Source organism: Hyperolius riggenbachi, chromosome 3 (assembly GCF_040937935.1).
Source record: "Hyperolius riggenbachi isolate aHypRig1 chromosome 3, aHypRig1.pri, whole genome shotgun sequence".
In the NCBI taxonomy this organism is placed as follows: domain Eukaryota; kingdom Metazoa; phylum Chordata; class Amphibia; order Anura; family Hyperoliidae; genus Hyperolius; species Hyperolius riggenbachi.
In genome coordinates, this window is record NC_090648.1 from 380,021,596 (window position 1) to 380,036,841 (window position 15,246).

The window sequence follows — 15,246 nt, forward strand, 5'->3', positions numbered from 1 at the left end:
AAAACCTTTAGAACGTATTGGAACTCAAATTGGCTTGGCTCAGTGACCCCTGACCTACATACACAGGTGAATCCAATTATGAGAAAGTATTTAAGGGGGTCAATTGTAAGTTTACCTCTTAATTTTCTCTGAAGATTAGCAACACTGGGGTCTCAAAACAACTCTCAAATGACCTGAAGACAAAGATTGTTCACCATCATGGTTTAGGGGAAAGCTACAGAAGGAAACTTTTGAATCCCACTGTAAGAGCTTGTAATTAGTGACGAATGCAAAGCTGGAGAAGTACTTTTCCAAAAACTACTGATTTCCAAATAATATATTGTTGCCATACATTATACTAGGGACATAAATTAAACTTTTTGTAATAATTGGGACAAATAGGCAAATGTGTGGCTTTTATCCACTGTAGCAGGTTTTATTTACTGAGAAATAATTTTTTCAATTTTTTTTTCTTAATGTTAAAATGCATTTAGGGAAGCACGGTGGCGTAGTGGTTAGTGCTCTCGCCTTGCAGCGCTGGGTCCCTGGTTTGAATCCCAGCCATGTCAGCATCTGCAAGGAGTTTTTATGTTCCCGTGTCTGTGTGGGTTTCTTCCAGGTTCCTCCCACATTCCCAAAAAGAAACCGATAAGGTAATAGGCTTCCCCCTAAATCAGCCCTAGACTATGATACATGCACTACACGATACATACACAGACATGACGATGGTAGGGGTTAGATTGTGAGCTCCTCTGAGGGATAGTTAGTGACAAGTCAATATACTCTGAACAGTGCTGTGTAGTATGTCGGTGCTATGTAAATACAATAAATTTGGTAATTCTTAGCAAAATATATTGCCTGAAGAAAGCCTAATTAGTGGCGAAAAACAAGATATAGATAATTTTGTTATAAGTAGTGATAATGTTATTGGCGAAAGAAAGGGAGGCATGCTGAAATGTGAAAATTGCTCTGGTCCATAAGGGGGAAAAAAACACCTCAGTAGTTAACTAAACAATTCCTGTTGCCTGCCAGCCATGCTGATCTAGTTGGCTGCAGTAGTGTCTGAATAACAGAAACAAGCAAGCAGCTAATACGGTCAGATCTGACAATGTCAAACACCTGATCTGCATATGCTTGTTCAGGGTCTATGGCTAAAAGTATTAAGAGGCAGAGGATCAGCAGGATAGCCAGGCAAACTAGTATTGCTTATAAGGAAATAAATTTGGCAGTCCCAACCAATATCACTCTCACTTTTAGTTATGATTTAAATGGGAGACTCTGCAGAACAGAACTGTGTACACAAGCGCTTCTAAACCTGCCTGAGGTGGCAAATATGGTGTTGTTTTTTAACTAAGCTGCTCCCATTGGCAAGTTATCACAATCTCCAATCATGTGATCTTGGTGACAAAATTGAGCATCAGTCTAATGACAGTATTCTAATGGAAGCAAAGAGATGAGCACAATTTACAAACCAGACCAGATGCTCACTCCATGAGCTCACTTTAAGTATATATGAAGCCAAAGTTCACTATCCATTTTTATTACTGCATTTTATAGAAATGCTATTATAAACAGATTCCAAATACCGTATGTTTTGTTGTTGCCGTATAACATTGTAAAATTACTGCTGCTGTGAATTGTATGTGGCCAGTTTCTCAGCAGTAGTGATGAGTGGATAATTCTCCTAACATATCAATAAGTTTTGCCTGAGAGGGAGAAGTCGTGGCTATCAAATCTCTGAACAATTATGGTCAGCAGCTAGGGCTAATTCACACTCCAAATGAAAATCACGGTTTTGCTGTGCTTTGCGTTGATTCCCATTCAACAGAATGAGAAGCACATTGTTATTGCCCCCAAAGCGTGGCATGCAGCATGTTATCACAAACGATGCAGTAACAGTGATCTCATAGGTATACATTAGCAACAGTGCCTGCCGCTCAGGCCCTGCTGGGCCGATTTGCCCCAAATAAAGTGCAGCACACGCAGCCGGCACTTTGCCAGCCGCGTGTGCTGCCCGATCGCCGCCGCTCTGCGGCGATTCGCCGCGAGCAGCGGCGAAAGAGGGTCCCCCCAGCCGCCTGAGCCCTGCGCAGCCGGAACAAAAAGTTCCGGCCAGCGCTAAGGGCTGGATCGGAGGCGGCTGACGTCAGGACGTCGGCTGACGTCCATGATGTCACTCCGCTCGTCGCTATGGCGACGGTGTAAGCAAAACAAGGAAGGCCGCTCATTGCGGCCTTCCTTGTTTATTCTGGGCGCCGGAGGCGATCGGAAGAACGCCTCCGGAGCGCCATCTAGTGGGCTTTCATGCAGCCAACTTTCAGTTGGCTGCATGAAATAGTTTTTTTTTAATTTAAAAAAAACCCTCCCGCAGCCTCCCTGGCGATCTTATCAGAACGCCAGGGTGGTTAAGCAGTTAAATTTAAATTTTATTTTTAAAAAAAATTCCTCCCGCGGACGCAGCATCTGAAACTGCGTACCACCAGGGAGGTTGAGTCACAGCTGCCTTTAGCACTGGATTCCCCCCTACTGCCTGGAAGGCCCAGCACATGCTTGCCCAAGATGGCGGTTTGCTCCACAGCATCAGAGGGTAAGCAGCTCTCCCTCCACTCCAGAACAGCAGATCACGGCAGTTTCTAGGCTCCAGGTCACCACAGGTTGTCTAAGGACATGTTTGTTAATATCTAGAGCAGTGGTCCTCAAACTAAGGCCCGTGGGCCGAATGTGGCCCCCTGAGGCTTTTTTTTTTTTTTACCGGTCCCCCACGCACAAAATGTATTACTTATAGATGGGGTCTGCCGCATCTTTAAATATTGGTGGCCTGCATATAGAATAGCAGTTCTGGCACCAACCTTCCACATGGAAGCCAGAGAGCAGTCATTTGCTGGCTTCTGGGTTGTGCTGCAGGCCACTGCGCTCAGTGGCCTGCAAAAGCCTGCAGCACAACCCAGAAGCCAGCAATTATGGCATTATTGCTCACATATGACTTGCTATGTTAGGGTCACAATATCTGCACTGTATTGGTGGTATAATAGCTGCACGTGCTACGTTGGAGGGCATACTACTTGCACATGCTATAGTGGAGTGCATACTACCTGCACATACTGTGTTGATGGCATAATATCTGTACTTGCTGAGTTGGGAGGATAACATCTGCTCTGGTTAAATGGATAGGAGGCATGAGGGCTGCATATCTTAATAGGTGCTGTCTACAATACCTAGGCTCAATGTTATTTTTTTCTTGTTTACTCAGGCCCCCCAGCAGTCTGAAGTATGAGGACCTGGCCCTTCACCCAAAAAGTATGGGGACCCTTGATCTAGAGCAGTGATGGCTAACTTTGGCACTCCAGCTGTGGTGGAACTACAAGTCCCATGAGGCATTGCATTACTCTGACAGCTCTAAGCATAACTCAGGGAGGCAGAGGCATGATGGGATTTGTAGTTTTGGCACAGCTGGAGTGCCAAGGTTAACCATCACTGGTCTAGAGGCTGTTCCAAGCAGAACTTAAAGTAGTAGTCTCAGAATTTACAAAGCAGATCCATGGATTGTGAAACACATGACTTGGAGGGACAGACTCATTCCATTGTTACCATACTGAATTGGGACAAATCCCTCATAGATGATCAATCTGTCAAAACTGACTTGCTACAATTTAAGTTGGTGGATTTAGAGAACCACAGTAGTCGGGCAAGTAAAAATGAACTGAAAATTAAAAGTCAAAATAAGCATACACGAGTCATACTTATCTTCCATGTAGTCTACTCCTAAGTGTCTTTCTCCTGTCCCACATCCTGTTTGTTCACTGTGATCAAGGGAATTTTCCGTCTTCCATTTTGAAAATGGCCATTACCCATAACAGCTTTCTGGTCAGCACAAAGTTAAACTGTAACATCGCCCACTTGAGCCATAGGGAAACATAGACATTACCTGGTACATCAATTTTCCTCTCAGCTATAACTGACAGCAACTGATATTTTACTGACAGCAACTGATATATTTCAGATCTGACAAAATATTGTCAGAACTGGAAGGGATAATTGTCAGAAGAAAATGGTGAGTTTCTGAGAGGAACTGATGGCAAGGTACCTATGTAATGTTCATTTGAAGTTACCTCATGTGTTTATTGTAAATATTTTTACTCAGTACAGGTTCTCTTTAAAGCCACAGCACTCAATTTGTTTGCTGCACTAGCACCTCAGGTGCATCCAGCTCCCTTCCGTAAGAATGGTAAGAATAAATCGCTTTCTGGCTAAACGCAGAAGCCCTAAGCTCCCTAGAGATGTTAGTCTGAAGCTGCAATCTAAGGACCTGATCCTTGCTGCCGCCAGGAATCTTGCAGCCCTCCCAGGCGAAGCAGGGTTTTTTGGCGCCTTCTGTGAGATTGCGCAGCACTGAAGCCTGGCACAGCTATAGCAGTAATGCTATAGTCTGCTCCCTGTCATTTCAGCACAACTCTAGGTCTTTTACATATTGAGCTCTGGAGGAAGTGATGATCGCGCTAGAAACGTTGGGTATTCAGCCCAACATGTCTGCTACACCTGCTTTACCCCATGGCAACCAAGATACTTGCACCCTTGAAGAGCCTGGTCTGATGTTCCCTCTTCAAGCCAGATCACCCCAGGCTCCTACATGGAGAACCCCCCAAGCAATCTAGCATACTTCCCTCGCCATTTGCTCAGCTCCAAGCTTCACCCTTGGCTATCCCCCTAATTGCCCCTAAAGGGGTCCTCTCTTCCTGTCTTAAAGTCAAGTACGAGGCCCAGTTTACCACTTGGTCTCTTGTTATACCATTTCGTTTTTTTATGTTATTGGGGTTGGTTGCATTACTGCCACAGCAGATTTAAAGGACCACTGTAGTGAGAATATGGAGGCAGCCATTCTCCCATAAAGCATATTCTTCCTTGCCTCTTCTGCTAAAAAAAAAAACAGCTGTAGCAGTTATGCTCCAAAACAGCTTTCTATTTTGAGGGGAGCACATTACGCTGATCAGGTGGCAGATTTATAATAGTCGAAAATATACTTGAGGACCGAAAACTTGCTTTATTAATCTGTATGTGCATCCCCCATTATCTGAGGCTTCTGTCACTGTCTTTTGATACCCTTATTTGGTCGGGGGACTTTAACGTGGCTGTGAGAAATGTTGTGAACAGGTCTAACTCAAACTCGATTCCACTCAAAATCAGTGACCTTCTTATAGCTACGCATTCACTCGCAGATGTGTGGCGGAACATAATAAAGCCACCAAAGACTTAACGAATTCACTGTGCATGATACCTACTCGTGCATTGATCTCATATAGGCAAGTGCATCGATTCTTTCCCACATAGTCTATGCATGGCATTTGATCTGCCCCTGGTCTGACCATAATGTTGTTCTTGCTGCCTTTACCGATATCACTTCCTCTATTCCCAGAGCCTTCTGAAGAGTATTTGCCATATTATTATTATTGATTTATAAAGCGCCAACATATTCCATGGTGCTGTACAAAGTAATATCTGAGCATTTTGTTGTAAATGACCAAGACTTGTCAGCCTTGGATTGGTTAGTTTACAAGGCTACTGTCAGGGGTCATCTTATTAAAATTGAATGGCTGGCTAGGAAGTTGCGACTCCAGCAAAAGTTAAAGAAAATTTGCAAGAACCCCCGCTCACAGATTATCTTTAAGTAGAATTTCACAGATTAAAGATCAGTTGGCAAGTTGATGTCAAACCCTGACATTTATAAAGTTTTTCATGACTATTACAAGAAGCTTTATTCAGATCATGATAAATTTACTTCTCACCCCCTGGCTAATCAATTCCTCTATCTCTTCTCCCTTCCCCCTGCTTGGTCGTTAATGATGCCCTTGGTACTCGGGGAGGACTGGGACGTTTAAGGGCCCGTTTCCACTGGTGCGGCTTCTGCGCCGAATCTGCAAAGTTTCCCCGCAGGCAAATCGCGCAGGGAAACTCTGCCATAGTGTAAAATGGCGCCGCCAGCAGAATCGGTTGCGCTAGTGATTCAGCCGACATTGCCATCCGAAATGGTGTGGAACACTGCGAATCCTATAGTCATGCATGGCACGGCTGATGGGATTAGTCTGCATAACCGCAGACCCGGAAGTGCCGCCACGCGTCTTGCAGACACGCATGGCTCAAGTGGAAACAGGCCCTAAGACTAGGGGAAAACCAAACCTAGAGGCCCTTTCATGCAGCCCAAATGCATATGTATCTTGTGCCTTAAAGGAAATCTGAAGAGAAATAAACATGATATAATGATTTGTATGTGTAGTACAGCTGAGCAATAGAACCTTAGCACAGATATGAGTCTCATAATGTTTTCCAGTACAGGAAGAGTTAAGAAACTTCTTTTGTTATCTATGCAAAAGAGCTTCTCTGAGCTCTATGAATAATTTAGTTGGCTACAGTGCTATTTTCAGAAGCACTTTATACCTCAAAAAACACCAAGACAGCAAGACAACTTCAGATAAGATTTTACAGCAGAAAAGTTCAAAGGGTCATTAGCTCTACTCTTTCATAGTTTAATATTTTAGAGAATGATGCAATGTAAAAAGATATAACTAAAAATGAAAATTAGACTATTTTCTTTGCTACTAATGTTATATTGATTATATGTACTACACATACAATTAATTTTGTCTTTTTTTTTTTTTTTTTGATTCAGTGTCACCTTTAAGAAAGCATGGATTCATCCTGTGACAACAGTTCAGGTTGTTGGCTGTGTAATGGCATGAGGGACATTTTCTTCACACACTTTGGGCCCCGTAGGCTGTGGCATTTTTTTACAATTTTAAATTGGCACTATCTGAATATTGTTGATGGCATGCCTATCCCTTTATAACCACACAGGCCTCAATTCACGGAGCATTATCAAACGTTTATCAAACACTTTATCAAACGTTTGATAATTTACTTCATGGGTAAAATCTCATTTTAAATTCACTAAGGTGTTATATATTTATCGAATGTTTTACCGATAAAACATTCAATCTATAACACCTTTGATAATTTACTTCATGGGTAAAATCTAATTTTGAATTCACTAAGGTGTTATAGATTGAATGTTTTATCGGTAAAACATTCGATAAATATATAACACCTTAGTGAATTTAAAATGAGATTTTACCCATGAAGTAAATTATCAAACGTTTGATAAAGTGTTTGATAAACGTTTGATAATGCTCCGTGAATTGAGGCCTAGTGTTATATATTTGTTGAACGTTTTATCGGTAAAACATTTGATAAATATATAACACCTTAGGCCTCAATTCACGGAGCATTATCAAACGTTTATCAAACACTTTATCAAATGTTTGATAATTTACTTCATGGGTAAAATCTAATTTTGAATTCACTAACATTTGATAAAGTGTTTGATAAACGTTTGATAATGCTCCGTGAATTGAGGCCTAAGGTGTTATATATTTATCAAATGTTTTACCGATAAAACGTTCAACAAATATATAACACTAGGCCTCAATTCACGGAGCATTATCAAACGTTTATCAAACACTTTATCAAACGTTTGATAATTTACCTCATGGGTAAAATCTCACTAAGGTGTTAGATATTTGTTGAACGTTTTATCGGTAAAAATATTTAACACCTTAGTGAGATTTTACCCATGAGGTAAATTATCAAACGTTTGATAAAGTGTTTGATAAACGTTTGATAATGCTCCGTGAATTGAGGCCTATAGTTGCTGCAGATTTGTTGGCTGCGCATCCATAATGCAAATCGTCCCTTTCCACAACCTCACAAGGGTGCTTAATTGGACTGAGATCTGGAGGGCATTGGCATACACTGAATTATTATGTAATAAGAAACCAGTGTGATTATTATAGCTTTGTGACATGGTGCATAGTAGAAGTAGCCATCAGAAGATTGTTACATGTGATGTCAACATGGACCAAACACTCTGAGGAATGCCACAAAAAATTAAGGCTGCATTTCCACTTGTGCAGGGCAAATCGCCACGGTAAAAATTCGCATGGATGACTATGTATGCGAATTTAACCATGGCAGTGCTGGTGTGCTTTTCCATTGTTTCTATGTGAATTCGCATGAAAATTTGCATACCCAAACCTCATGCGAATTTCCTATTAAATACATTGTATGCGATTTGCATAGCGGTATGCGATATGCGAATTCTGACGGCTCTGCCATGCAAATTTTTTCTGCACAGAAAAACGCAAAGGAATCCTGACAAGTGGATACATTTCCACTATCTCAAATTTGCATGCGTTTTTCGCATGCAAATTCGCAAAGCAATACATTTACTTGTATTGCTTTGCGAATTTGCATGCGAAAAACGCATGCAAATTTGAGATAGTGGAAATGGGCCCTAAAGGACAACTGTAACAAGAGGTATATGGAGGCTGCCATATTGATTGTCTTTTAAGCAATTCTAGTTGCCTTCCTATTCTGCTGCTGCTTTGCATCTAATACTTTTAGCCATAGATCCTGAACAAGCATGAATCAGATCAGGAATTTCTGACATTGTCAGATCTGATGAGAATAGCTGCATGCTTGTTTCTGGGGTTGTTCAGACACTACTGCAGCCAAATAGATCAGCAGAGCTGCCAGGCAACTGGTATTGTTTAACATGAAATAAATATGGCAGCCTTTTCACTACAGTTGTTCGTTGAGGCTATTCTGAAGGCAAAAGGGGTTAGAACTCTGTGTTAGCAAGATAAACTAATTAGGTGGCCAAAAAAACAATATATAATGTTTCCTATTGTGTTTCTTTTGGTACAAGTATCAGCCTACCATTTAGTAATCATGAGGCCCCAAAATGGGAAATACAGCAATTATGACCCTCAAATAATAAATTCAGCAGTCAATCCAGCAAACATTACCCCAGATATGAATGAACCATGAACTCACTAAAAGTGCACAACAGCAATAACTTTTCAAGACCGGAAAAAATGACACGTAAAGATACGTCCCTTCCACACTTCAAGTCATGTTGCCAAATGAATGTGTAGCATGCATGGCATGCTAAAAAGTGAGCATGATCGTTAAAGGTTGTGTGTCAAAGTCATGAGGGGAACCAAATGTACATGAAGCTAGCAGCAGTGGTTCTCTCTCCTTGAAGAAACAATAAGGCCATCCATACCATAAAAACAGATATTTTCCATAGTAACCATTTTCTAATTATATTTAGCAGAAACTTCCTCCACCTAATAATTATGCAGCAAGTCCGTAATCGAATGGTCCCTCTTAATCCGCATATTGCTTCCCTGGTGATGTTTGTGGTTCACTTTACCCCCAATGGCTTTGGCTTTAATATATACCCAGTGGCTATGGACTGGGACTCTAAACCTCCTAAGGCTAAGTGGCTGGGCATTGGTTGCTGTTGCCTGGCTGAGCTGCTGTTTCCTAGGCCCTGGGTTGGTTGGCTGACTCTCACTGTCTCACTGTGTGAGCCTTTGGGGCTCTGTGTAACTCACTGTCACTGACTGTCTCTCTTGTTTTGTTTACCTGACTGGACCTCTACTCTTGACTCTGCTGTTGCTTTTGGGGATCCACACAGCTGGGTTGGTCTGTCTCCTAAGGTCACTGGTAGGTGGCTGGGAGGGAGAGGTCACTGGGATGTAGGTAGCGACGGGAGGGAAATGTGGCTGGGGGAAAGAGGTCACAAGTGGTTGGCTAGGTGGGTGAGAAGGGGGGGGCGGTCGCAGGAGGAGGGTGTGTTGATGTTGACATCATATTAAAATAATCCTACTGTTTTCCAGACAGGAGGCGGATTACAGCCATTGTTACCTTTTCCTTTCTAGTTTTGAGACAGGAGGCAGGGCATTCTCCTTGCTACCCAACCTCTCCACTGCAGTTTTGAATGCAGGGCAGAGCTTATGGTGGGCAAGGGGAATGGCATTCTCTTAGCTATCCAACCCTCTCCATTTCTAATTTGGGGGGGGGAGACGGTTTATTCCGGCAAGCCACACTCCCCTCCTGGGCCACTGCGGCCAGAAGTTGGCATTGGCCTGTCTACAGCACCGCTGTGGTCTTCAGTCTGATGGCTCCAGGTCGGGGGCAGAGTTTGAGTCTATAGTTGGGAGGAAGACCCTGTCCTGACCCGATGGCACAGCTTTGCAACAGCCAGAGTGCCAGGACAGTTGGGGACTACGGCCTGGGGGGAAAACTCCCCCGGGGCGGGCCGCATCTATTAGTACTCCCCCTTCTCACACCAAGAAATTCTGAGAGCTATAAAAAAAAAATGAAAATTTGCAAAGCTCTGGAATCTGATGGCTTTAGCGCCATCTACAAGAACTTTTCAAAGGATTTGCACCCACCTATCTGACTAAATTCTATAACGCTATACTTAATGGGTCTTTCCCCCCCTCTGAGCCTCTGCAGGCGGCCATAACCCTGATCCCGAAACCTGGCAGGGTCCCCTACTTGTGAAACATTGTCAAATTTACTCCTTACTTCTCTTGCCAGCTGACTTAATCTCAAATTGCCCTTCCCTATACATAAGGAGCAGGTGGGATTCATTCCACTTCACCAAGCATCACATTAGGAAGATCATGGCCATTATAGACCATGTTAACTCACGTAAGATTCCAACTGCGATCCTAGCCTTGGACATGGAAAAGTCATTTGACACCAGGCTTTTAATAATATCTGTTTTTGAGAGATTTGGGATGGGGTAAATTTCTTAAATTAATAAAATGCCTTTATTCCTTACCCTCAGCCACTATCAAACTCCCTGCACATCCTCCTATTTTCATTGACCGAGGCACTAGGCTAGGCTGCCCTATTTGCTCTTGTATTGTAACCCCTTGCCAGTAGTATTAGAGCTTTCCCAACATTCAGGGAATTATTATTAGCATCTTCCGTGGCGCTGATAACAATATGACATTATACTTGCAAAGCAAGTCTCTTTGCAGATGATGTGATCATGATACTTTAGTAGTCCACATAGCCTCCATTCCAAACCTCCTCAATATAAAGGACAACTGTAATGAGGCTGTCATATTTATTTCCTTTTAAGCAATACCAGTTTCCTAGCTATCCGGCGGATCCTCTGCCTCTTAATACTTTTAGCCATAGACCCTGAACAAGCATGCAGCAGATCAGGTGTTTCTGACTTAATTGTCAGATCTGACAAGATTCGACTAGATGCAACCACCTGCTCATGGCAAGAGACAGAGGAGAGTGCTCCATCCTCATACTGCTAGACCTTTCTGCAGCCTTTGATACAGTTGACCATGACATCTTGATAAACAGGCTACAGGAATACTGCGGCATTGATGGCATAGTTCTTCAGTGGTTCCAATCCTTCTTGAGTGGCAGAACCCACAAAGTGTCTATGGGGCCCTTCCTGTCCACCCCTGTATCACTTAGGTATGGGGTGCCCCAGGGCTCAATCCTCTCTCCCCTGCTTTTCACGATTTACAAGTTACCGCTGGGAAAACTAATCCAAAAACATGGCCTGACATACCACTGCTATGCAGACGACACTCAACTATATCTTTCCTTCAAGCCTGGTGTGACAGACCCAACTCTAACTATAAACGCCTGCTTACGTGAACTACAGCAATGGATGAAGGACAACTGGCTGAAACTAAATGCAGACAAAACTGAAGTCCTTCTGAAAGGAGGGCAGAGCATGATAACAAAACAACTTAACTTGCAGTCTTCACCACTGGGAATAGGAGGCACGGATCTGTGCAGCTCTGATCATGTGCGTAGCCTGGGAGTTCTAATTGATTGGGATTTAAACTTCAGAACTCAAATCTCTGCTGTGGTGAAATCATCCTATTTTCACCTGAAGAACATTGCAAAAATCAAGCACCTCATACCCCCAGAAGATCTGCCAACCTTAGTCCACGCCTTCATCACATCCCGACTGGACTACTGCAATGCTCTCTACACTGGCCTTCCAAAAAAGGTCTTGTACCGACTACAGCTGATACAGAATACTGCTGCCAGACTGCTAACCAACCAACCCCGTCACTGCCACATAATGCCAGTCCTGCACTCCCTTCACTGGCTACCTATAGAATGGAGGGTCCTATTCAAGATCGGCCTACTGACATTTAAATCCCTGAATAATTTAGGCCCTGGATACATGAAAGATATGTTGCAGCTGCGTAGCAATCCCCGCATTCTCAGATCAACAGGTTCTAATAATCTAGTCATACCCAGAGTCCACTTGGAAACTTTTGGTCCCAGAGCCTTCTGTCATGCTGCCCCTACGTTTTGGAACTCCTTACCTCAACAGATCAGGACAGCTCCATCACTGGACGTGTTTAAATCCAGACTGAAAACCCACCTGTTCAGTTTGGCATTTGCAGAAATATAACTTTTGTTGTGTGAATACTTCATCCTACTAATTACTGAATCTGAGAGAGCCTAAGCGCTTTGAGTCCTATGGGAGAAAAGCGCTATAGAAATGTTATTGTATTGTATTATTGTACATGCTTGTTTTCGGTGTGATTCAGATACTATTGCAGTCAAAGAAATCAGCAGGACTGCCTGGGAACTGGTATTGTTTAAAAGGAAATAAATATGGCAGCCTCCATATTCTTCACACTTCAGTTGTCCTTTAATTAGATCTCTCTCCGTTATTTTAGGTTTATAGCTAAACCATGATAAATCTGAACTTTTATTCCCAAATTTACCTGAGGTACTGAACCTATCCTTGGGTTTGCAGCATTGCAATATTTTTCTTAAATACCTGGGGATTATATACCTATCCTCCCATGATTAATAAATTAACTTCAAACCTGGTCAAATGGGATGAATTCCTTATGTCATTGTCTGGTTCTGCACACAGGCTGTATTCAGGATCTATGCAATTTTATTGTCCTATCACACACAGTAGACAGTATCTGACAGTTATCGCCACTGTCTATTGTGTGTGATGGGACAATAAAATTGCATAGTTCTTGAATACAGCCTGTGTGCAAAACCTTCTTCACAATTTCTTAATATTGCTGACGATTGGGTTCCATCACCAGCGACTGCTCAACAAGAAAGGAGTGCGATCTTCTTAATTGTATATTACTGTCTGGATGCATCCACTTGGTGAAAATTAATATCTTGCTGAGTATAGTGTACTTATTCCATGTCCTCCCAATCTCTGTTCATATGGAAAATATTCATAATCTGCTGAGGGCCTATCATAAGTTTATATGGGCCGGGAGACTCCCAAAATCCAAGCACACTGTCCTTTGACTCCATACCTGTAAGGAGGCCTTCATTCCCTCACATTTTCACTATACTACTTTGCCTCCCAACTCACACAGTTGGCACCTAAAAATGATAGTCGAACTATAGACTCCACATTAGAACTATAAGTCCTGCAAAACATCCCCATTCACTAGACATTTGATGCTACTATCGTTTTTACCAGCTACAGTCTAAACCCTCCCTATTGACTGAGATATTTAATAACCCGGACTTTGCACCAGGTCTCAGTCTTTTAATGTTTAAATGGTGGTTGGACCATCATTTTTGTTAGACTAAGCAAATTTGTTAATGCCTTTGACATTATGTCCCATACTGCGTTCTCCCTGGACAATCATCCCCATCCTGATGAACTCTCTTGGTCCTGGCAGATGTTTTACTACTTAGCCTCCCTTAAAACCACTGGCCTGTACTCTTGGTTTGCACCAGGTTTCAAATCAAGAGGGGACAGTGGTTTTAAGGGAGGTTAGTAGGGTGGGTTCATCTCTCTGTTGTATGGTTCCTTTTCAAGACCTCCGTCCTTCTCAAATCTCATTCACAGTTTTGTTTCAAAATGGGAGGAAGACATTAGTAATTCATTATCTGATACTAGATGGGCCAAATGTTGTTTAACCCTTACCAAAGGACGTATGTACTACTCCACATTATAAACCTCAGTCAAACTGCTATATTGTGCATACCTCACACCTGTGAGGCTTTATCTGATAGACTGGTCTAACTCTCCACTTTGTTTCAGAGGGTGTGGTGGTACTGGTTCCTTGTGGCCCATCCCTTCTGATTTACTCCAGCCTCACTTCACGGAATTGGCCCCAGTCCTCCCTACCCTGTTCAACCTCTCCCTATCCACAGGCACCTTCCCCTCAGACTTCAAGCAGGCCACTGTACTACCCCTGCTCAAGAAACCCTCCCTCGACCCCTCGCTACCCTCCAACTACCATCCTATCTCCCTCCTCCCCTTTGCCTCAAAACTCCTTGAGCGTTTGGTTCACAAACGCCTGACCCAGTTCCTCAATGCCAACTCACTGCTAGACCCACTGCAATCTGGATTTCGGCCTGCCCACTCAACCAAAACTGCTCTCACCAAAGTGGTCAATGACTTTGCCTTAGCTAAAGCTGAAGGTAAATACTCCATTCTCCTCCTTCTTGACCTTTCAGCAGCTTTTGACACAGTAGATCATCCCCTACTCCTCCAGTCCATGGGCATTCACGTTCTTGCCCTGTCCTGGCTTTCATCCTACCTCTCCAACCGCTCCTTCACGACCACCTTCAATGAGTCCTCATCCACCCCCAACCACCTCTCGGTGGGAGTCCCCCAAGGTTCGGTCCTTGGCCCCCTACTGTTCACCCTATACACATCCTCCATTGGCAAGGTTATCTCCTCCATGGGTTTTAACTATCATCTGTATGCAGATGACACCCAGATCTACCTCCACACCCCTGACATATCCACCACTACCATGGACAAGGTCTCCTCCTGTCTATCAGACATCACCTCCTGGATGTCCGCTAGGTTCCTGAAACTAAACCTAGACAAAACGGAATTTATGATCTTCCCACCCCGGACATCCATAAACCTCCCAGATGTGCATGTCACTGTTAACCACACTACCATTCACCCTACCTCTCAAGCCCGCTGTCTGGGTGTCACCCTGGACTCTGCACTCTCCTTCACTCCCCACATCCAAAACCTCACAAAGTCCTGCAACTTCCACCTTCGTAACATCTGTAAGATTCGCTCTTTTCTGACCTCTGCCACCACCAAACTCCTCATCCATGCCCTCATAATTTCCCGCCTTGACTACTGCAATGCCCTGCTGTCTGGTCTCCCTATGACCCGAACAGCCCCACTGCAGTCCATCATGAATGCAGCAGCCAGAATTATCCACTGCTCCCATGGCGGATCCCCTCCTTGAATCCCTCCACTGGCTTCCTATCCAGTCCAGAATCAGATTCAAGATACTGTGTCTGACCTACAAATCTGTCCACAAAACCTGTCCAACCTACATTTCCGATCTTACTCAGAGGTACACACCTAGCCGCTCACTCCGCTCTTCCAATGAACTTCGCCTAACC